Source organism: Lissotriton vulgaris, chromosome 12 (genome assembly GCF_964263255.1).
Source record: "Lissotriton vulgaris chromosome 12, aLisVul1.2, whole genome shotgun sequence".
NCBI lineage: Eukaryota > Metazoa > Chordata > Amphibia > Caudata > Salamandridae > Lissotriton > Lissotriton vulgaris.
In genome coordinates, this window is record NC_141700.1 from 641,472,352 (window position 1) to 641,494,777 (window position 22,426).

General features: G+C 50.5%; 1 protein-coding gene across 3 annotated transcripts in view; it reads left to right on the plus strand.

The window, feature by feature from the left end:
* The window catches only part of CBFA2T3 (CBFA2/RUNX1 partner transcriptional co-repressor 3), a 353,436-nt gene that overhangs the window by 215,587 nt on the left and 115,423 nt on the right, over positions 1-22,426 (plus strand). Inside the window, exon 1 of one of the 3 annotated variants that reach the window (XM_086945803.1) lies at positions 2,088-3,689. The exons of the other annotated variants lie outside the window; for them this stretch is intronic. The gene's annotated coding sequence lies outside the window, so the exon portion shown is untranslated. Of the gene's footprint in view, positions 1-2,087; positions 3,690-22,426 lie in introns of those variants that run through there. 3 annotated transcript variants of the gene reach the window in all.

The following is a 22,426-nucleotide window of genomic DNA, read 5'->3' on the forward strand; positions in this document are numbered from 1 at the left end:
ACGTGTTGTGCCCCACAATCACATCAGTTGCAGTCTCGCCAACCCCCTGACCCGGCCCTGCTCGGGGTGAAGTTGCCCCCACAATATTAGCCATTTAACTCCTCCAGAGGGGCAGCAGTCATTCTGTGATGGCGTCTAGAGGGGGCTACTCTGCACTCTGGGCACTTCACGCCAGTGGCGTAACAAAAGCACCCGCAGCCCCCGTGGTGCAGGGGGGGCGGCGAGCTGGGGGGGGGGGGGGCTGAAGCAGTATGCATCGGCAGTAGGCCAATTGCCTGAGAGCTCCTGACCGTCCAGAGCTTGGGGGCCCCCTTAATGTACTTTACGGGGGGCTCGAGTTTCGTTACGCCACTACTGCAGTGCACGCGCCCTTTCACTCACACACTCATGAATGTTCGGTGCCTCGAAGTAGTTAGAGGGGGCAGGCGTGGGTCGGGGCTTAAGTGGACCACAGTTTGGAAAGAGGGGCGTAGGGGGTGGAATAATAAGCCAGTTGAGGGGGGCGGTCACTATTTGGGCCACCCAGGCCGACGCCTAGTAAATAAATCTCACTGACAGAGCATGTATTCGCTAATAATTACCTCGCCCCCGGCTGTGACCTCCCTGCACATCACAGAACATAGTCGTGCTGTCTGTGTGCCTATGTTTAAAATCGCGATTTTCGAACGCAATCAACACTTTTGCCTGTATTTTCCTTCTTCAATTAATAGCAACTTTGAGTGTTTTTACGTCTACATTTGGTCCGGGGCTGCGGGCAGGTTTTACACCTGCTCTCCATTTTATCGACGAGCAGGTGCTTCTGAAGACAAGCAAATTCAATTTTAAAAAACTGAAATAAAGTCTGCATGGGTAGTAGGTTTGAAAAGTTAAGTAATAATATGGAAGAAATCTCGGCTCCAGCGGCAGACAGACGCCAGGCCGGCTGCCGGCAGAAGGTGGACAGCGTGTGCCGAAGTTAACAGCATGTCTATCTCTTAAATATTTAGCAGACCCGGGGACCGCCTGTTATTGGGCAGCTCTGGTTGTGGGGGGTCGGGCGGCCACTCCCTCCCGCTCTGTTTTCTCTTCCAGGGATCCCTGGATTTCACAGCGCATTCCTGCATGGCTGCATCAGCCCTGGTCCGGAGCCAAGCCCGGGGTGTTGGGGAAGCAGGCGCTGCGCGCGGGATGTACTGCGCGAGCAGCTTCCTGCAGTGAGACAGCGCCCCCTGCAGGCAGACACGGGTTAATGGGCGCCCAGGGTGAGCGCGGTTTAATTCCTCCTCAGACTCACCCATAGGCTCGTCTGCGTGTGCCAGTGGGGGTGCAATGCAGCTCTGGCGCACACTGGGAGGAAGATACAGGCAGGAGGGCGTGGACACTCAAAAAAACACCCTGACGGCGAGCAGGAGCACGCCTGCCGCCCACCCACACGCCCTGCAGTACAAAATAAGGAGGCATAGCTGGAGGAAATAATTTCAGAGTTTGGCGGATGGGGTCTTCTTCCGGGGTGTGACCCACCTCCCCCCTCTACAGTGCTGGAAAAGTAACTATTGTCTAAAATAAGCAGGGCACAGCAGCAGTTGACAGAGAGGGATTCCCCTAAGAGAAGCGTCTCCCTAAGGTGGGGGAGGGTAAATGAAATCTGTCATGTATTTTACAGGTGTATACATCAGTGTGCACGTGGGTGTGCTCGTCTTCAATCATAAGAATCTCGAGGACACGTAAAGGAAGCACCCCCCCACACACACACAGATCCAAGGGGGGTCCCCCTCTCCCAGGTCGAAGGCACAGAGCCTTGGTACCGGTAACCAGAGGGCTCTGCCAAGCAGACTGGGGAAATTACGAGTGATACTTGTTTTTAAAAATAACCCCCCCCCCCCCAAAAAAAAAAGAGAAAGAGAAGAGAGCGAGTTGTCTTGTGGGAGGTGGGGTGGGGGGTGGCACCGAGGGAGGGGGCCTCTGCTAACTTGTCAGGCAGATTAGAACATAGTGTGGATTCTCAGAGCAGATGGCGCTTTAAAGAGACAGGGAGGGGGAGGGGGAGCGAGCAGGAGACTGTCAGCATCTGACTGGGGGCAGAGGGGAAGCAGGGGAGAGGCGCAGACGAGAGGAGACGGTAGGGAGGGAGGAGGCAGAAACAAGGGAGGGGAGAAGAAGAACCAAAAAAAAAAAGCATCACACTGGCCGAGGAAGCAGCCTCGCAGCTCCGAAGGATGCGCACGACCCCCGGGCTCTTCTGGCCTCCAGTGACCGCAGCAGGGGCTGGGGTCCTGCAACAACCGAGCTGCGGGAGGCCGGGGGAGCGGACTGTCCCTGACGGCACTGCGAGAGCCGTGGAGTGAGGAGAGAGAGCGCGACAGGACCCCACAGCATCACCGCTCGGAAAGGCAGGACCTGAGCGCCCCACAGCAGCGGAGACCGGGGGCCCCAGAGACAGGGCATCGGGGCAGGAGGAACCGAGGGGGCGCCCTGGCATCCGAGCCCAGGGGAGGAAGGCACAGGTCCCAGACAGCGGGGCTCGGGGCTTCACGGCATCGGAGCCGGGAAGGGAACGGAGCGCGAGTTCCACAGTGCTAGCGCCTGGGACAGGAAGCCGGGGTCCCACAGCATCAGATCTCTGAAGGACGGGAAGACACTCAGACAGAGCGCCACAGCATCCGAGCGCGGTGCAGAAACCACAGCGCTAAAGGCTCAGAGGCTGGTGGGACAGAAGCACAGAGGTCCCCAGAGCCTGGGGCAGAAAGTCTGAGCTCGTCAGCACCGGAGTTTAGAGAGATACTACACGTCAGAGCCTGGAGAGACAGAAGGACGCTGCGCCTCAGCATCAGAACCTGGACAGACAGAAGGACGTAGCGCCTAAGCTTCTGAACCTGGAGAGACAGAAGGACATAGCGCCTAAGCGTCAGAGCCTGGAGAGGCAGAAATACTACGTTAAAAACGTCAGAGCGCAGAGAGGCAAAAATACTGCTCTCCAGACGTCAGAGCCCAGAGAGGCAGAAAGACAGAGCTCACAAGCACCAGAACCTGGAGAGGCAGAAAGACAGAGCTCGTAAGCATCAGAGCCTGGAGAGGCAGAAAGCTCGACTTCCGAAGAAGTTGTTGGTCAGTTTGCGTGATTTGAACTTTTGGCGTCACAATTTCGCGGCAGCTCTCGCCCTGCTGCTGTGATCGCAGACCCCCGGGGCTGGATGCCTGGGCAGGTGAGGGTCTGAAGGATGATGCGTAAGGCGGAGGGGGCTGGAGGCTGTCCGCGGGAGAGGAGGTGAAGCAGGACCCCGGGGGTTCAAACTCTTCTAACCAAAGACCTGCGCGTCCCAGGACCCTGGATTTACAAAACCACGCACGCCCGAGCGTTCCTTCCTGGCAGCGCAGAGGGGCAGCTGGGCGCCGAGCCCGAGTGGAGGGGCGAGCAGCGCTGGAAGTCTGCCGGGGCGGCAGGAGGCGCTGGGATCGGCAGGGGTCCGCAGCCGGATTCTCAGCTGTCAAGTTCGGATCCACTGCCTGGGAACATGGCCGGAGGACAGATGCCGGAGTGATTCCCTGAGCTTTAATCCTCCGTTCCCCTTACCGGACACCGGAATCCCGAGCTCCCCATCCCCGCTGCTGGTGGATTCACCATTATCTTCCTATAAAAGAATTCCTGGATTTCCTGTCTTTTTTTCTCCTGATTGTGAAATTACCTCACAGCCCATCTCGACCTCAGGACAGTAAGTCACTGTTTCACTATACCTTCTAGATTAATGAATTCTGTCACTATCAGCATCACACCCTTTTCCAGGTGTTTTCGGGATTGGCTGGAAGTGCTTTCGCGAGGCACTGGTATGTATATAGCGCTAAAGCTGGGGGTTATCGAGGTCCTATGTCATTAAGGTATCTCAGCGCCTTGTGCGCTTGCTGCCAGGCGAGTGTGTGTCCGATCTGCTTTGGACATTCGAGTTCCAGTGAGGTCAACTCGCACCTTTATCCTTATGATAACGACAAATTGAGTTCAACTGGTTAATAATAGTTCCATTTTTTAAAGTTATATTTTGAATTAGCAGTTGTATAGCGCCGAATCTGCCATCGGTATGGTATCGCAGCGCCTTTCTGTAGTGCAGGATGTGTTTCCGACGTTTCCATGGCAGACAGTGTTTGATTCAGTTTAGTGCTGTGGGCGGTTATCAGGGTGAGTTTGCTAGTTTTAGCAAGTTGTAAGTGCCTCTGGTGGGCGAGAGCAGGCTGTATTCAACGGCATGCATGTGTCCGCGGTCGGTATTAGTGCGCTTCGCTTGGCAGGTGTGTATGCGCATTAAGCACCTATTGATGGATGTCTGAATTGCTAAATAATTATATAGTGGGCGCTGTCGATTATATTGTCATATTTTTGCCTTTAAGTGTGCCTGAAGCGCTTTAACGAAAGCGCTATATAAATAATAGTGCAACATTGTGTCTCCTCCTCTTCGGTGCCGTGGGGGCTATAGTCGGTTTCTCCGAGCTACAACCCCTGCAAAAAGAACCGCCTCACCCCCTCCCGCATTTCCTTGTAAGGTCAAGGCATCTGTGGGACACTTCCTCGGGCTGGCCACGGCCTTTAGGTGTGTTGTATGCACTTCCATCTAGTGGCTCGGGATTCTGTGGGACTGTAGGCAGAATGTTACATGAAACTCAAGTCAGAGGGGCTGGGGAGCTGCAGTGACGCTTTAACCACTCGAGGGATAGGATCAAATGCAGGCCTATCGAAGGATCCATCATGCGTTTAACAAAGGAATCGGCGTGGTTCGTAAAACAAGAACTTTGCAGTATAAAATCCCAGCTCTATCAGTACACCGTGTAAACCTCTGCACAATGAGTGGGGTGTGGATGGGGCTTGGCAGCTGATCAGCCCCGAGTAGACAGTATCAAGGTGGGAGGGGTGGGGGGTACTCTTTCCGGTCAAATATTTTAGGAGCATCGTTTGGCACACGCGCCCTCATTGGCATACGTGTTTTAAAATGACATGGGAGTATCCCGGCTAATTAATCGAGGGAACTGTGCCCCTTTTTCAAGAAATGGAAACAATAAAAAATAGAGTCTAGCGGTGAAATCGCAGATTTCGACGCTTCCAGACTTTGATTCAAATCTCCGTTTACACCCTTGCCCAATATGTGTTCCCCTTCTAGACAAAATGCTTTACTTTTTTTGTTTTCTAAAAAATTGGGAGTTTACCAAGGGAGATTCAGTTTGCAGTGTGTGATACCGAGGAAATGTGATGCATTCAATCATTCATTCTGCTTTTCAAAAGGTGTGTGAAGGGACGACAGGTGTGCCGCTCCGTGCTACAGGCCAGTGTTTGTATTGTGCTGCCTGGCGAGAAATGAGGGGAAAGCGCCTAGAAGGGATGCTCCCCAGCTGGAGACCCGCACACCTTGACGACCCTTTGCAGAAGGAGCTCAGTCCGTTTAAAAAAGCAAGCAGGCCCTGTTGCCATGCACACTTCCGCCCAAGAATGCCCAGATGTAATTGTGCCACTGTCTCGCAAAGATAGCGCGGTTTGAAGGAAGTGACGCTGCTGTCAGCCGAGGACAGGTGCTCATCGAAGACGTGCAGTGACAGAGTGGGCGCAGGCCCCAGCTCTGCATAGCATGGTTGCGTGCGGGAGTAACGTTAAGGTAATGTGTGTGGGTTGAAACTAGCTAACTCCCTGTGCCAGGCAGAGACGTTTTAAGGCATGGGCAAGTGGGCAATTGCCTAGGGCCCCCACCTTCCAAGGGCCCCCTCCGAAAGTAAACTTTTCTCTATTTCCCCATCTCAGCCTTTAACATATGATTCAATTTTGTTTGCCATTGTGGAACTCGAATTAGCAGAAAATGTGTAATATAATTCAGTTGTTCCAAAAAGTGGCCCCTATAATATTTTTTTGCCCCGGGCCCACTACATTCTTAAGGCAACACTTGTGCCAGGGTGCCAGAAGAGAGGCTGTCCCATCTTCTGCGTAGGGCAGGAGTCATTAGTCATTTGTAGGCGCAGCTGTTGTGTTGCACGCTTTTATGTAGTGCATGCATGCTATTTACGCGCTTTCAGGCGCTAGCGCAATTAGCAGACTGTTTATGGGTTGCGCACCATGGATCACCAAGGGGGCAGTGGCCACTAGATGGGTGTAGACATACCCCCAAAACAAAAAGAGAGGTAGGGAGAGTCGACGTGACACTCTTATTCACCGGTTATGATCAGTCAACACCAAAAGAGTGCCCTATGGTTTATTTTTGACCACTGTGTGTATTTGCCTAAATTTGCTGATACTACTTCGTTTTTTGCTTTCTTCGTGCTTCGGGCCAGGTGTATCAAGGGGTTTTACCCATTCTGTGTCTATGGGAAAATGTGTTCATACATAAGGCCCTTTGTTTCTTCTGATGGTGTGATTAAGTCGCTAGCCGTGTGTCACGAACAGAATCTCGATTAACCATACTTTATGTTTTGGGTAAATCACTTTACTTCCATGTTCCTCTGTTCCTTCATCTAGCAAAATAGGAGGTGCCTAGAAATAGGTTAAACCTAGCTACTAGCCGCTATGCCACGGTCACATCAATCCTCAGCAGCTCGTGAACGTGGAGCTTGGAGAGCGATGCGACTGACAGCTCATGACAGGATGTCGTTAAACTTCTAGTAAATGGTCTTGCAATGCTTTTCGTTCATGTATGAGCGTGAGGAGCTGGGGATAAGTTCAACAGTTTACGGACCCCGTTTGTAGCTTCAAGGGGGAGTGGTTGGAGTCCCCCCCCCCCTCGCCAATAAATGTATTTTCTGATAAATAGTTGAGTGCAAGTGCTTTCAGTCTGGTATGGTGAGATGCCTGACGGTTTTCACCAGGACTTTTCACACACACTCATACAAAAACGCTCACACATCCTCTCCTTTTTGAAAGTGCTAAAAAATGTTGGTTGTTTTACAAAATATTGTGTTTTTTCTCTCAGTACTCTTACCAATCCGCGTTCCTCTCCCTTTTCCACTGCTCTTAAGACCCTCTCATGCGCCCTGCTTATGGTATAATGTATTTTAACATTATATGCCAGCGTGATTGTTGGGAAATCTAAAGCTTACACCCCCTCCCCGCCTCCAATCTAATTGACCAAGCTACGCCCTGTTGTGGACAAAACAAAACACCCAACAAAAGGCCGGCTCAACAGCGTGTTGATATATGTGTACAGAAGGCAGGGTTTACCAGGCTGCCGCCACATTATGTCACGAGGGCGTCTGAATACTCCACAAGCAGCTGCCACCTGCTTTGTAAGTTACCGTTGTGATGTCAATCAAGATACTCACAATACACGGCCTTACAATGAACCCCTATTGTGATGTCATGGCATGCGCTTATGATGTGTTATTCACAATGGAGCGCATTGTGAGGCGCTGGTGAAATCATACACTGGACCTCTTTGTGATGTCACGCTCGTGAAGTAATAGGACAATACACTCCATTGTGATGCCATGCTCATAAGCTGCAGCAGTGTGTCGATTTCATGCTCCCACAAACAGTTGCGCGAGGTATACAAGAGGCCCACCTACGGGTGCCGTGAAGGCTCATTTCCTTCAGGTATTATCTGAAGCTGGCCTGTAGGTGATGGAACATCAGCGTGACATCACAATCGCTCTGCAGCAAGAACAGGTGCAGCGTTTCTTTCAATCAGTGTCACCCTTGCTGCTGTGTTGATGTCACGAAGGCCCGCCTTTCTGGTGACATGGATTCTTCTTGCTGTGGTGATGCCACAGATGCCCACCTTTGTGGTGAAATGGATTCCTCCTGCTGTGATGTCACAGATACCTTGTGAGTCCGCCAATGACGTCATAATACTGCCTATCAATAGCCCACGCAGTAAAGTCACGCTGCTGTGATGTCACAAAGCTTCTCTCCGATTAAGCAGCCCTGCGTTGACGTCATAAAGCTCCAGCTCTGAAGTCCTCTCCCAAGCTGTCAATATACCATGTGTTCTGATGTCATGAAGACTCGATGTGTTGTAATAAGGCTCCTGTGCCCTCACAGTGGCATGTATCGTGAGGTCATAAAGCCTCCCTGCTGTGATGTCATATATCCTCCATACTGCTCCTCCAGCAGCGACACTTTAAATTAACTGAGATGGGCACGGTTTCTTGGCACGGAGGATGGCGGGGTACACCTAACCTTTTCTACCTCCCAGATCTTGCCAGGCTTGCGCCCTCATGTGCCTCGCCCCCGAGGACGGTCTCCCTTGTGCATCACTCACTCGCGAGCTGCTGTCAAGGGGGCAGTAGGCATGACTCGATGCCAGTCCTCACGGGCGCTCTACCTGCCAGGTGCGGCACACCCCCGGAAACACCTGCCACCCCCGGCAGCGGCTGGCACTTGGCAGCTCTCCTCCGCGGCGCGTGGGTGTGCCGCATCTGCCCGCGGGAGGCTCTGCAGCTGCCTGTCGCTGCGGAGGCCCTGCGTGTACCGTCAGCAGAGCAGGCAGAAGCGGCAGCTTTTCTCATCCATCATCTGCTTGGCGCTGCGAGGCGCGTCTAAGCGCGATCAGGGCGCTTCTCTTGTAATGGCCTCTGATGCGCGCCCACCCCCGTAAAGCGTGTGGGCGCTGACCCCCGATTTCCACCCTTGGTGTCTCGAGGAAAATAACATATGGCTTGAAATTGGAAAGCGAGAAAACAACATACAGCTTTGTCCTCTAATGCGCGTGGCGCTCTGGTGGCATAAGATGCCACGAGACAGAAGGTGCCACGGTGTATTTTTTATTTACGGCTTTTATTCAGGGAAAGTCCCAAGTAGGAAGCAGCAACGCATATAACGCACACTGTTTCTATTTCTATTTTATTTGGCATTTATTTAGCGCAGCGTTCAACAACTTGGCTTCTTGGCGCTTTGTATAACTCAGCGACACAATGCAGGCCGTATTGGCTAAGGGTTCGAAGCTGTATTTTCTTATATCGGGGGTCTAGTTCTGAGACCATGGATGCCGGCCGAGATGGTCTTGAGTCTGTCCAGGAACAATAAAGAGCACACCCAGCCTGCGACCGAGCCGACCCCAGGGTGGGGTGTCGGGATTTCCCTCCCAGGCCTGCAGTGTGCTTGGTTTGATATGTGGTTTAGTTTTCTGGAGTACGTTCAACTTGACTGTCAAACGTCTCCTGTCACAGCTCGAGCCTCAGAAGGCACTGACGGCATGACGTGCTTTTCATTATGTGACGTCACAGCCACGCCCTTTCCCCTCAGTGTTGCCACAAAGCCGCAAGCTGCTAGTGAACAAACAATCCTCCACCAATGTTCCATTTTCAAGTACTGCCTCTTAATTCGTTGACATTTGTATGCCCCTTCTCTGCCACTGCCCTAACACTTCCCTCATCTAGTCACCCATATCACAACCCCCATCTCAGTGACAGCACACCTCCCACTCCCCTCACAAGCTCCGCCTCTTTAATCACAGGCGTCACCACCCCTATGACCTAACAACTCTCGCGAGGAGCGACCTCACAGCCTCGCTCCATTAGTTCAGAGCTATCATAACCATCCCAGCTTTTCTTCAGTGTCACATCTCTCCGCTGTTTCAGTGAATGACATCACGCGCTCTCAGATGTCAGTGAGATCATAGCCTCAATTATAGCACACCCTCTTCCGCAAGTGACGTCGTTTCCCTCCGCCACCGCCTCAAAACCTATTCTTCTCTTTCACTGAAAGGCCTCCCTTCATTGATACGATGCCTCGCTCCCTTCAGTGTGTGTGGACTGTGTCACAAGGACAACCCCCCCCCCCCCCACCCCCCCATGCCCATGGAGACCAGGGTCAGGGTGCCTCGTGTAAACAGAGTCCACCCTGGGGTTCTATGTGACCAAATGGAACCCTCTTTGTATAAATCAGGGGAAACCCACATCAAATGTAGGGGAGGGGGGGACGGAACGTACCAAGAGGAACAGATTACAACAAAATGCATTATTGAAGCCTCCCAATGGACGGTTCTCATTTGGGTTGCAAAAATAGACAAAGAGACTAGAAACGTTTCTGTTGCTGTTGTGTGCTCTCCTCCAATACAAATGCAAATAACAGCGTGACGCATAAAAAGTGCGGACGACGCAGTGCTTATGTGTGTGTATAAACATTTGAGTGTGGGTCCACCCAGCGTTTCATCCTTCCGAGGTCGATAAAATAAGCACCATTGAGTTGGGTAACAATAAAATGTTATTCATCGCCAATATACCCTTGGGTGAACGTGCGCTTTACAAATGCACCTGTTATGTTATGTAAACATTAAAATATATACAAAAGACGCCATAAATTATACTTGGTTCATATCCAAGATTTACAAAAATGCCTGTGCAAGCAACTTTGCATGGTGCGGGTCAACATTAATCAAAGAACCAAAGGAGATATATGTCGACGTTTCGACCTCTTGTTGTAAGTAAAAGGGTCTCTTCAGGACAAGTCGTCTGGCTCAGTATCTGTATGTTTCTGGAGACCGAACCGGAACACCCATCAGTCAGCATCGGAAGACACTGTTGTCTATGTGTTATCTGCTGTGTGCATTACCAGATGACTCACCAATATACACCAGAGAAGGAATACAACACTTCTTATAACAGCTGACCTAAGGTTCAGCACAGCAATCCCTGTTTGTATAAATTTAGAGTTCTGTGCATCTACTTCCGGCACTTGCCGCTGTTAAGTGCCGCTGGAATCCAGAGAGAACAAAGTCTTTGTAGAAATGGAAGGTGCACCAGAAATGAAGTCGGAGTCTCATACTTTAGTCCATTTAGTTAGTTTTATTGGTGACAAACGTAAAAGTGGCCATCAGCCAACGCGTTTAGTTCCTTCGACCAAAGGAACTTCGTTAGGGCTCAGACAATCATGTAGAGTGTTCTATAATATCATCCGTGATTTTGTAACAATCAAGAGATCATCCCATAATACGGGTCAAGCGAGTCAGGTCCTGAACTGTAATCAGGGTCTTCTGTGTCCGAAGCTCAGCAAGTAAGCCGGTCGAAAAGTCAATACACCAGAGAAGGGTATACCCGAAATGTTGACATATATCTCCTTTGGTTCTTTGATTAATGTTGATCCGCACCATGCTACGTTGCATGTACAGGCCTTTTTGTAAATCTTGGCATTTGAACCAAGGATGATTTATGGCGTCTTTTGTATATATTTTAATGTTGATACACAAGCACTGCGTCGTGCTCACTTTTTATACGGCACACTGTTATTTGCATTTGTATTGGAGGAGAATATACAACAGCAACCTAATCTTTTTGTCTCATTGTCTGTTTTTGCAACCCAAATGAGAACCGTCAATTAGGATACCTAAATAATGCATGCTCTCCCTCTCTTCCTTCAGTGACTTCATGCTCTCCCTCTCTTCCTTCAGTGATATCATTCTCTCTCTCTCTCTTCCTTCAGTGACTTCATTGGCTCCCTCTCCTCCTTCAGTGATATCATTCTCTCTCTCTCTTCCTTCAGTGACTTCATTGGCTCCCTCTCTTCCTTCAGTGATGTCATACTCTTCCTTCAGTGACTTTACCTTGGTCTCTTTTCGAAATAACACTACCCTGATTTAGCGCCCAAAGGTCCCCAATGGTTCGATGACACAACACTCTCGGCTTCCCCAGCTGCCGATGAGACAACCTGGGGTAGGGGCCAGCTCTGAAGCAAGGCAGTGCAGTCAAACAGATGTAACCTGGCTGGAGAGGTCTCCACAGGGGTGTCAACATCTTGAAGCTGTACCTGGCCGCGTCTTCCTTGACCCCAACACGACTCACACACACATGTCGCACAAAGTCAAACTGCTTCTCGCCAACACAATAGCACAGGTGGAATCGCTGCCCCTTCTGGGCTCACCCAGACCTTCTGTCCACCCGCTGGTCACCGCAGTGGTCCCCCATGAGTCCCAAACATTCAAGGACACAATTTCGTGTATTCCAGCTAGACAGCTTGCACACCCTATCTTTCTCTCGGTGAGAAGTTAAGGGGTCCCCAGTATTGAGGGGTAGTTGGGCTATCATTGTCAAGGCAGAATGGCCCACCCGGAGTGTGCAGTCACGTTGCCCCTACAAATACATATAAACTGCCTCTAGGCAGCACGCATGCAGGTAAAGGATTAGGAGGGGTACACCTTCATGAGCAAATACTGGGGTAACTCCTTTGGGTTCCTCTGTTACCCGGCAGACATTAGGGTGCTGTTGCGGGAGCCCCAAAGTTGGTTTTGGTTGGCTGCGCGGACTAGAGACCCACCCCTGTAAGCCAAAAAGAACAGTTATGGGGTCATCAGCCGGGTACAGCTTGGTTCCAGTGACACAGTGTGCATGGGACCCATGTCTGGGCATACCCATCCCACTTAGGGCGACACACTAAAGTATACAGAACGGTGATGGATGGAATGTTTGAATTAACCTCGGCCACTGGTAATTACTCGGGCCATATCCCAATCCATTGTTATTTTTTGCACACCATGCCGCATCAGTTTGGACCCAGCGATATGCAAATCAGTCTTTACCGTACTCAAATCAGGACAGTGCAACCCGAACTGCTCAGCTCGCTGAGCCACTTGGACCAGCCTATACCAGGCAGAAGAGCCCAGAGCAAGGGCCACACCAGTCCAGGATTACTTGAGTTCTGGTTCAGGGAGGACCTGGCCTGGCAGTTCGGGCTGGGCTGTCCCCATGAGGAACAGGGTCAAGACTGATTTGCATAGGGCTGGATCCAAACCGAGGTGGCACGGGGCGAAAAATGATGGATTGAAACGGGGCCCCCGATCAATTGCCGGCGGTTGAAATGACTTCAAGTATTCCGTCCATCGCCTTGTTGTTTTTGCACTGAGAAACGCAGAGCAGCTGCTCTGCGTCTTGGGCACTGCTGCTGCCAACTTTGGGACAACATCTTCAGCCTGCCGCATCGCCATTAAAAGCACATGCGCCAGCCTGTGCCAGTCTGTGCACACAGGGAGCCTCTTTCTGCCGCGGTCCTTCAGTAAAATTGAGTGATCAATGAATAGTTTAGAAAAATTAAAGTATGAGAGTGTGCATGATTTAATGAGTGAATGAACCAATGCTAGAATGAGTGCATGAATGGGCAGATGCACTTCTAAATGTAGTAAATACCGCTTGAGATTTTAGAAAAAGCACAGCTGCTAGCTGTTACTGAAAAACAATAGAGCAAACAGTGCATGTGCGTCGACCCCTAGCAGGCCCGCAGTATACCTTGCACGAGCGCAGCATACCCTCAGCATTCACACAGCCATCAGGTAACCTACTAGCTTGCACCCACCACATTCAGTTCTCACACAACACAGGCAGCACACACACAACACATATCCCTTTCACTTAGTCACATAGCATGTGTAAATTGATATTTGTATAGCGCACTACTCACCCGCAAGGGTCTCAAGGCGCTTGTACGATTACCGCTGTGGAACCCATCCTGGCTTTCCCTGTGAGGCGTCCACTCCTGGGCACCCCCAAGATGGAGGCCAGGCATCCTTAGCGTTGTGGGGGCCGTTGTGGAGATTAAGCAAGCTATTGCCCAGAGTTGCAGAGTGGGACTCCATGATTGGAATAGGCACCGAGGCGAGAATTATCAGGTCCGTGGAATTTTGAGCCCAAGACCCGCCGAGGCGGGGAATTGAACCCTGGTTCCCCGGGCTAGACCTCTGCATCAGGGTCTGCCGCTCTAATCATTGAGCCACACACCCCTTCCTTTCACACCACGCTAATAATGCGCCTAACAAAAGCATGCACTCCTGTAGTCCCGTGTCACGCATGGGATGCTTGCATCACTATTATGTCACGCACAAGTGTACTATCAGATGTTGCTGCACAATGCAGATATTGGAGCATATAGTCACCAGTGCACTGCATTGTGAAACACACCGGAGACACGGAGTACACCAGCCAGTGTGAATCTCACGGTCACAGATACACATGGATTATAAAGCTAAGAACATCCCGTGGACCAGGTCGGATCACAGGCTCACATGCACTGGTGTCACACACACCTGGAGTACTCTGAACTGCAACCCATCACATGTACCTGCATAGTGTAAGTCATAAGGTGGTACACATCAAAAACACAGACAGCAGCACCACTTCTACCACTCATCGTGCACCACAGGGTCACGTGCACCGGTGCCACGTGTTGGATCACAGTGTGCTGCACACCAGTGAATTTTATTAAATCATACAATAAGGCGCATCGATGTCTTGCATACAGACATACACCAGAAATACACCTAATAAACCTTAAAAGGTTTACATTTCCTTAGTTCCATTTTCGGATCACAGGGTTGCACACACCTGTGATAGTTTGATCAGAAGCCTACACCACCTGGCTGTCTCTTTTACACACACACATGGAAGCGCAACTGAAACCATCACAACGTCACAGATGCACAGTGTCACGCTTTAGATGTCAATGTCACGCATAAGCTCGCAGTGTCACACACACAGTAGTAACATTAGTTTTATGATAAGACTACGTGCCCCACGGTCACGCGGACACACGGGATCACCACGTGCGCCAGCTCAGCGTGGATCACGCTGGCGCCACGCACACGGTGCCACGGAGCACACACGCCGCCCCGTGTGTCAGCTGAGGCGCAGTGCTGCGGACGGGGACAGCGTATTAAGTTTCACTTGCGCATTGTTATTGTTTTCCTCGCGCTGGAGCCGAGCGCCCACCGGGTGCTGCCACCTAATGAAATGGACGCGGCAGATGGCCGTGGGCGGCCGCGCGGAAGCCGCGGCAGCTTGTGAAAATCCCCAGAATTAATAATGCGGCGGTGCCGCAGACGCACGTGGCTCCCGGCCCAGGAGACCGACAGAGGAAGTGACGCAGGTGATACTACCCGGCCGTGTACCCTCTCGACTCCTAAAGCTGCGTTAAACTGTACAACTTCTGTTACTTTAAGCCAGGCGCCTGCACGTGTCTGTCTGCGCTACTCAGGGTCACCACTACACGCCACCTCACCCCCAGAGAGTTCAAGGATGACAGGGCCCTGAGGCTGAGCTCTCAGACCTGCTCAAATGGGACCCGTCTCGACTCGAGACAAGCCATGGGCTTCCAGACCGTGGAGACTCAGATCTGATGGTTTCAGCGTCAGAGATGCGAATGACTGCATCAAATTCTAGGTTGAGTTCACTCCATTTTGTCTCCAGCAATTCACAATTAGTTGTGCCAACGATTAAATAACCTGGGCTTCGAAAGAGAGCTACCACTCTACTCCCTACAGAGAGGCCTGAGACCCACAGACACCACCTTCAGAGAGACACAGGGCATTGCATGGTCTGCGACACTGACATCCCCTCATATCATCTCATTTCAAATTCCAAAGACTACATGGCTTGGAAAGAGCGATCTCTCTCTGTCACCTCCAGGGAGACCTTGTATTTTGCTGCGCCCAGGAGAGTGAGATTCTCTCATGTCAGTCCCAGATAAACATAAGAGATAAAATGGGCCTGGAGACTGATATCCCATCGCCATTGAAATGTCAAAGAGGACATGGGCCTAGAGAATGAGTATCAGTCATTTGACCTCTAATGAAGTGAATGATTATATGAAACTGGAGACTGAGCGCCTAGTATCTTAACCTCCAATTAAAGGTCAAGGACTACACAGTGCTAGAGACTGAGTTTGTGAAATTACACGAGACTGGTGTGTGAGATCCCATGGTGTCCCCTCCAGAGAGATTTCAAGGGATTACAGGGGCCTGGACACTGAGATCCCCTAAATCCACCTACAGAGAGGATTCAGGGATCACACGTGCATGGAGACTGACATCCCATCATGTCAGCTCCAGAGAGACGTCAGGGATTACACCAGGCTTGAGACTGAGATCCCATCATGTCAGCTCCAGAGAGACGTCAGGGATTACATCAGGCTTGAGACTGAGATCCCGTCGTATCATCTCCAGAGAGACGTCAGGGATTACACCAGGCTTGAGACTGAGATCCCATTGTATCACCTCCAGTGAGACGTCAGGGATTACACCAGGTTTGAGACTGAGATCCCATAGTATCACCTCCAGAGAGACGTCAGAGATTACACCAGGCTTGAGACTGGGATCCCGTCGTATCACCTCCAGAGAGACGTCAGGGATTATACCAGGTTTGAGACTGAGATCCCGTCGTATCACCTCCAGAGAGACGTCAGGGATTACACCAGGCTTGAGACTGAGATCCCGTTGTATTACCTCCAGAGAGACGTCAGAGATTACACCAGGTTTGAGACTGAGATCCCGTTGTATTACCTCCAGAGAGACGTCAGAGATTACACCAGGCTTGAGACTGGGATCCCGTCGTATCACCTCCAGAGAGACGTCAGGGATTACACCAGGCTTGAGACTGAGATCACATCGTATCACCTCCAGAGAGATGTCAGGGATTACACCAGGCTTGAGACTGAGATCCCGTTGTATTACCTCCAGAGAGACGTCAGAGATTACACCAGGCTTGAGACTGAGATCACGTCGTATCACCTCCAGAGAGACGTCAGAGATTACACCAGGCTTGAGACTGAGATCACGTTGTATCACCTCCAGAGAGATGTCAGGGATTACACCAGGCTTGAGACTGAGATCCCGTTGTATCACCTCCAGAGAGACGTCAGGGATTACACCAGGCTTGAGACTGAGATCACGTCGTATCACCTCCAGAGAGACGTCAGGGATTACACCAGGTTTGAGACTGAGATCCCGTTGTATTACCTCCAGAGAGACGTCAGAGATTACACCAGGCTTGAGACTGGGATCCCGTCGTATCACCTCCAGAGAGACGTCAGGGATTACACCAGGTTTGAGACTGAGATCCCGTCGTATCACCTCCAGAGAGACGTCAGGGATTACACCAGGCTTGAGACTGAGATCCTGTCGTATCACCTCCAGAGAGACATCAGGGATTACACCAGGCTTGAAAGTGAGATCCCATCGTATCACCTCCAGAGAGACGTCAGGGATTATACCAGGCTTGAGACTGAGATCACGTCGTATCACCTCCAGAGAGACGTCAGGGATTACACCAGGCTTGAGACTGAGATCCCATTGTATCACCTCCAGAGAGACGTCAGGGATTACACCAGGTTTGAGACTGAGATCCTGTTGTATTACCTCCAGAGAGACGTCAGAGATTACACCAGGTTTGAGACTGGGATCCCGTCGTATCACCTCCGGAGAGACGTCAGGGATTACACCAGGTTTGATACTGAGATCCCGTTGTATCACCTCCAGAGAGACGTCAGGGATTACACCAGGCTTGAGACTGAGATCCTGTCGTATCACCTCCAGAGAGACGTCAGGGATTACACCAGGCTTGAAAGTGAGATCCCATTGTATCACCTCCAGAGAGACGTAAGGGATTACACCAGGTTTGTGACTGAGATCCTGTTGTATCACCTCCAGAGAGACGTCAGGGATTACACCAGGCTTGAGACTGAGATCCCATCGTATCACCTCCAGAGAGACGTAAGGGATTACACAGGTTTGAGACTGAGATCCCATTGTATCACCTCCAGAGAGACGTCCGGGATTAAACCAGGTTTGAGACTGAGATCCCATATATCACCTCCAGAGAGACGTCAGGGATTACACCAGGCTTTAGACTGAGATCCTGTCGTATCACCTCCAGAGAGACGTCAGGGATTACACCAGGCTTGAGACTGAGATCCCATTGTATCACCTCCAGAGAGACGTCAGGGATTACACCAGGTTTGAGACTGAGATCCCATATTATCACCTCCAGAGAGACGTCAGGATTACAGCAGGCTTGAGACTGAGATCCCATCGTATCACCTCCAGAGAGACGTAAGGGATTACACCAGGTTTGAGACTGAGATCCCATATTATCACCTCCAGAGAGACGTCAGGGATTACACAAGGCTTGAGACTGAGATCCCATATTATCACCTCCAGAGAGACGTCAGGATTACAGCAGGCTTGAGACTGAGATCCCATCGTATCACCTCCAGAGAGACGTAAGGGATTACACCAGGTTTGAGACTGAGATCCCATATTATCACCTCCAGAGAGACGTCAGGGATTACACAAGGCTTGAGACTGAGATCCCATATTGTCACCTCAAAAGAGATGTCAGTGATTACGCCAGGCTTGAGACTGAGAACCCTGGACACTGAGATCCCCTCAATCCACCTCCAAAGATTCTTTAGGGATCACACGTGCATGGAGTCTGAGATCCCATCGTATCACCTCCAGAGAGACGTCAGGGATTACACCAGGTTTGAGACTGAGATCCCATTGTATCACCTCCAGAGAGACGTCAGGGATTACATGGGTCTGGAGAATGAGATCTCATCGTATCGCCTCCAGAGAAACACCAGAGAGTATTCGTGCCTGGAGACTGAGATCCCACTGAGACAGGTGTGCCCTGCATATCCACAGACGCCAGGGAATATGCACGCTGGAGACTGAGACCCCACTGTGTCGCCTCCAGAGAGACATCAGGGTGCACATGTGCCTGGAGTCTGAGATCCCACAGTGTCACTTCCAGAGATGCCAGGGATTATGCAGGCTGGAGACTGAGATCCCATCGTATCACCTGCAGAGAGAGATCAGGGATTACCGCGTGGTCTGCCTGTGGCATCGGAAGCACAGACACCTGTATAGGGCATGATTGGCAGCAACTGACTTCACACGCTCACCGACGCTCATTCTCTCCCAGTGGATGAGTGGAATGTCAGTGCTGGGATCAGTGTGGCCTCACTCAAAGAGTAATAGATCATTCTATGCTCTTTTCTCACTGCGGGACCAAAGTTAAGCTTTATAGGAATGAAAGAGGATATGAGGGAAAGAGGACTAAACTATTTTTTTAATGCAAACATGTATAAGGATTGACGCCAAATAATATGCAGATCATCAATTTAATTTGTTGACAATACATAATGAATAATGGCATAAACAAAGCTTCAAAACGAAGTGTTCAAAAGCTCATTAAGGAGCGAAAAAGGTAGCTGATTCCAATTTTTCTCTAAAATTGCTTTTGGAATAAAGTAGATGTCACAAGAAAACCAATTCAAGAAGGATTTTCTGGTGAGTGCACCTGGGGCTGCAGAGACACACATTCCCTTGACACTGATATGCAGGGCTTTTGTGCGCTGGGTCGTCGGTGGCTCCTGGGTCAGGGACGCAGTGACTGTGTCTACTTCCTTCCTTCAAATGACATCCCACAAGAACTGTAGAGTGAAGGAGCATGCTGCCTATCAAGGGAGTAGCCAGAAAAATACCACCTCCCCCCTGCTTTGAACGTTATCCAAAATAGTACAGAGTGAGCGAGTGATGTGAGTGGACGCGGCACTAGTTCAGGGTGGAGCCGAGAGTGGCCATCTTTCTTTTTTCCTTCCTTCCGTCTCTTGATTCTTCTTTCTGTCTTTCCATCTATCCTTCCCGCCCGTCCATTTCACCATCTTTCTTAATTTTTCCATCTCTCAGTCCATTCTTTGTCTTTATCTTTTTCCTTCCTTCACTCCACCCACTCAATCCTCATCCTTCCTTCTCTTTGTACCCGCAGCTATCTCTCTGTCCTTCCTTCTCCATTCTTCCAATCGACTCTCTGCCCTCCACCTTACTTTTGTCCTTATGTCCTTCTCTGAACAGGAAGACGATGATTCCCAGGTGTGAGGTTGTGCTGTTCCTTGAAATGTATCTTTGTTGAATTTGCAACAGGCCCATCAGAGAGCAGGGGCGGCTCTAGGCTCATGGCGGCCCTGGGCAAGGAGCGTAGGTAGGGGGCACCAGAAGAGGTGGTCCGGGCGGGGCCCCGGAAGAGGGGGGGTGTGGGTGTTTGGAAGTGGAAGAGAGCCGGAGACCGCCAAATCCCTGCCAAGGGCCGCCACGCAAATATGTATCCTTCCTCAGAGGATTATTATATTAAGGATATATATTGGCGTGGCGGCCCCTGGGGTTTGGCAGCCCTGTGCAGGTGCACAACTTGCACATGCCTAAAGCCGGCCCTGCAGAGAGCTTCACTCGGGGACTGACAGGCCATTATTCACTCTATCTATCTATCGCCCTCACTCTATCTATCTATCGCCCTCACTTTATCTATCTACAGTTTTACAGCGCGGGGATGCCTCCGGGTCACCAGGCGCTCTATAAATCGCTAAATAAATAAATAAATAAATAAATAAATGTCAATCTGGCTAATGCCAGAGTGGCAACTGCATTCACAGCTTTTGGAGGCAGCCCTCTGATGCCAAAGAGCTGCTTCTCTGCAGGTTTTCTCATTCCTCCTTATTAGCATCAATAAAGGTGAATGGTTTTTGTTTCTAAAGAAGCTGCGCTTTCTGTACAGGAGCTCCTCGCTCTGGTCGCCATTTAGACCAACAAGGGACACTCACAGACATTTCTTCATAGCTTATGTTCACAGTCTGAAGGGATGTGCTCAGGATATTCTGCCTGAACCACTTGAGGCATGCTGGTTTGATACTGACTGTTTTTACCATAACACCTAAAGAGCCACAGGGATATGCTTGAAGTGACACTCACGCCCAAGTGTGAGACTCACTCTCAATGAGTGACACTTAAGTTACTGATCTTTCTTAAGCCAACCCATTGCTACACTCCTATCCAAAAATAAATGAGGACCGGGGAAAGTCAGAGAATCTTTGTAGGCTGCCACAAAGCAATTTTACTGGGCGCTATACCTTTCATAGAAGACTATATATCGAGTAAGACCCAGGGGGAGAAAGGCAGTGGATTCTCCTTCCTTTTATAGCCCACGCTGCTTGAAATTTACATACAGTGGTAAGATTCCCTGTAGAGGTCACTATTACTGTATTGTTTATTGGTAGATGAGAGTGGTTTGTGCCTAGGTAGTTAGAGATCTGCAGCCTAGGTAGTTGACTAGCTGGTTTTCATGGCAGACAAGCTCATTGAGATAAATGGCTTAGTTTAGGGACACCTCTAAAACCAGATGAAAGAAGAAACAGGAGTTGGCCTAATGGCAAGGGCGGTGTACCTCGAATCCGGGGAACTTGGTTCGAGTCTCAGCAATGACGCTGAACATCCTGTGATTCTGGGCAAATCACGTAATCTCCCCATTCCTAACAAAAATGAATGTGTCCTCAATGCAACTGGTGCTATGTAAAGCGCTCTCATACCCTGTTCGCGCTATATAAACTCTGTAAAAACAAAAAAAGTCGGGTAGGTATAGGGCCACAAGGGAGTGTCCGTAGGCCCTGTAGGATCATTGGATTGTTAGAAAGGAGGGTAAAGGAGTGAAGGCAGGGCTGGTGAGGAGTGACCAATAGATCAAAAGGGAAGGCCAGTATTCCAGGAGAGTGGGTTTTGGGGGATTGGATGGGGTGTAGCAGTACTATGTATTCGTTTGGCAGATAGGGGAGTTTTGTAAACCAATGAGCTAGATGGATGTGGTGTTTGGAGGCTCATTCTATAGCTGTGCCAAAGTGTAATGGTATTTTAGTTCAAACTTTCATAAAGGTCCATTTAAAACATACAACTTTTGTACTAACACAGACGGCCATTTTGACTTGTGTGGAAATTAGTTGCGCATATCCTTATTTAACACTTACAAAATGATTATTAATAAGTTACTTTTCACCGATAACAGCCTCTTTCCCGTGCAATGCAATTGGGAAGTTCAAAAGCTCTGGTGGTGAAAACAATAACGTTGTCCTCACCTTGCCGGGACCTGTCGCACTGAAACACGTGCCTGTGCACTAAGATTGTAAATTATATTTGCTTTGTTTTGTCTCCATTCAAATTCTGATTGGCTGCAGTCTTGTGTTTTCACATCCCTTTGTGTACAGCTCTCTGAAACCCTGTTGGGTGGGTGCATTCCGAGCTGCATAACACAACAAATAAATAAGCTGGGTCTATGGTTTATGAATCATTTCACCCGATTAACCCTTCTGGGCGTGCCACGTTTGTATTTTCACAAATGTACTGGGTAGGGAGGTTGTCATTCCCAAACACAAAATCAGCACGCCCCTGTTTTGCCAAAGGTTTAGTGAACTGCCTGCTTGCTCCGTGTCTGCCTGGGCGGCCGCAGCTGTGCGCCGGGCCCACAATAGTGCATTCTGTTCACACACAGTGCCTGCCCTCCCCTCGGCTGCCCACGGGACCCGGGGCCCCTGCGCGACGGAGAGACGCCGCCTCCGGTTTCACATGGCGGTCAGACCTCGAACCAGCCGCCGCGACGTTATTATGGTCGGAGCTGCCCGGAGCCCGCCCTTCCCTGCTGCCTCTGAGTCAGGGAAACATGAAAACAATGCTGCCCCTTAATCCCCAGCACATCTGGCAGGGATCGAATCCTCCCAGGTCTGCTGACCTCCAGATGTGCGCGATACAAGATGGCCGCCCACTGGTGGTAGCCGCTGCGTGCTCAGCGCGTGGTTCTCAGCTGGTGACCGCTGTTTCACATGTGTGGGGGGTATGGAAGCCAGGCCCGTGCTTCTGCTTGCAGACCCAGTGCTATGTAAGGACGTTAGCACTGCTCTGGCGGCCATGTT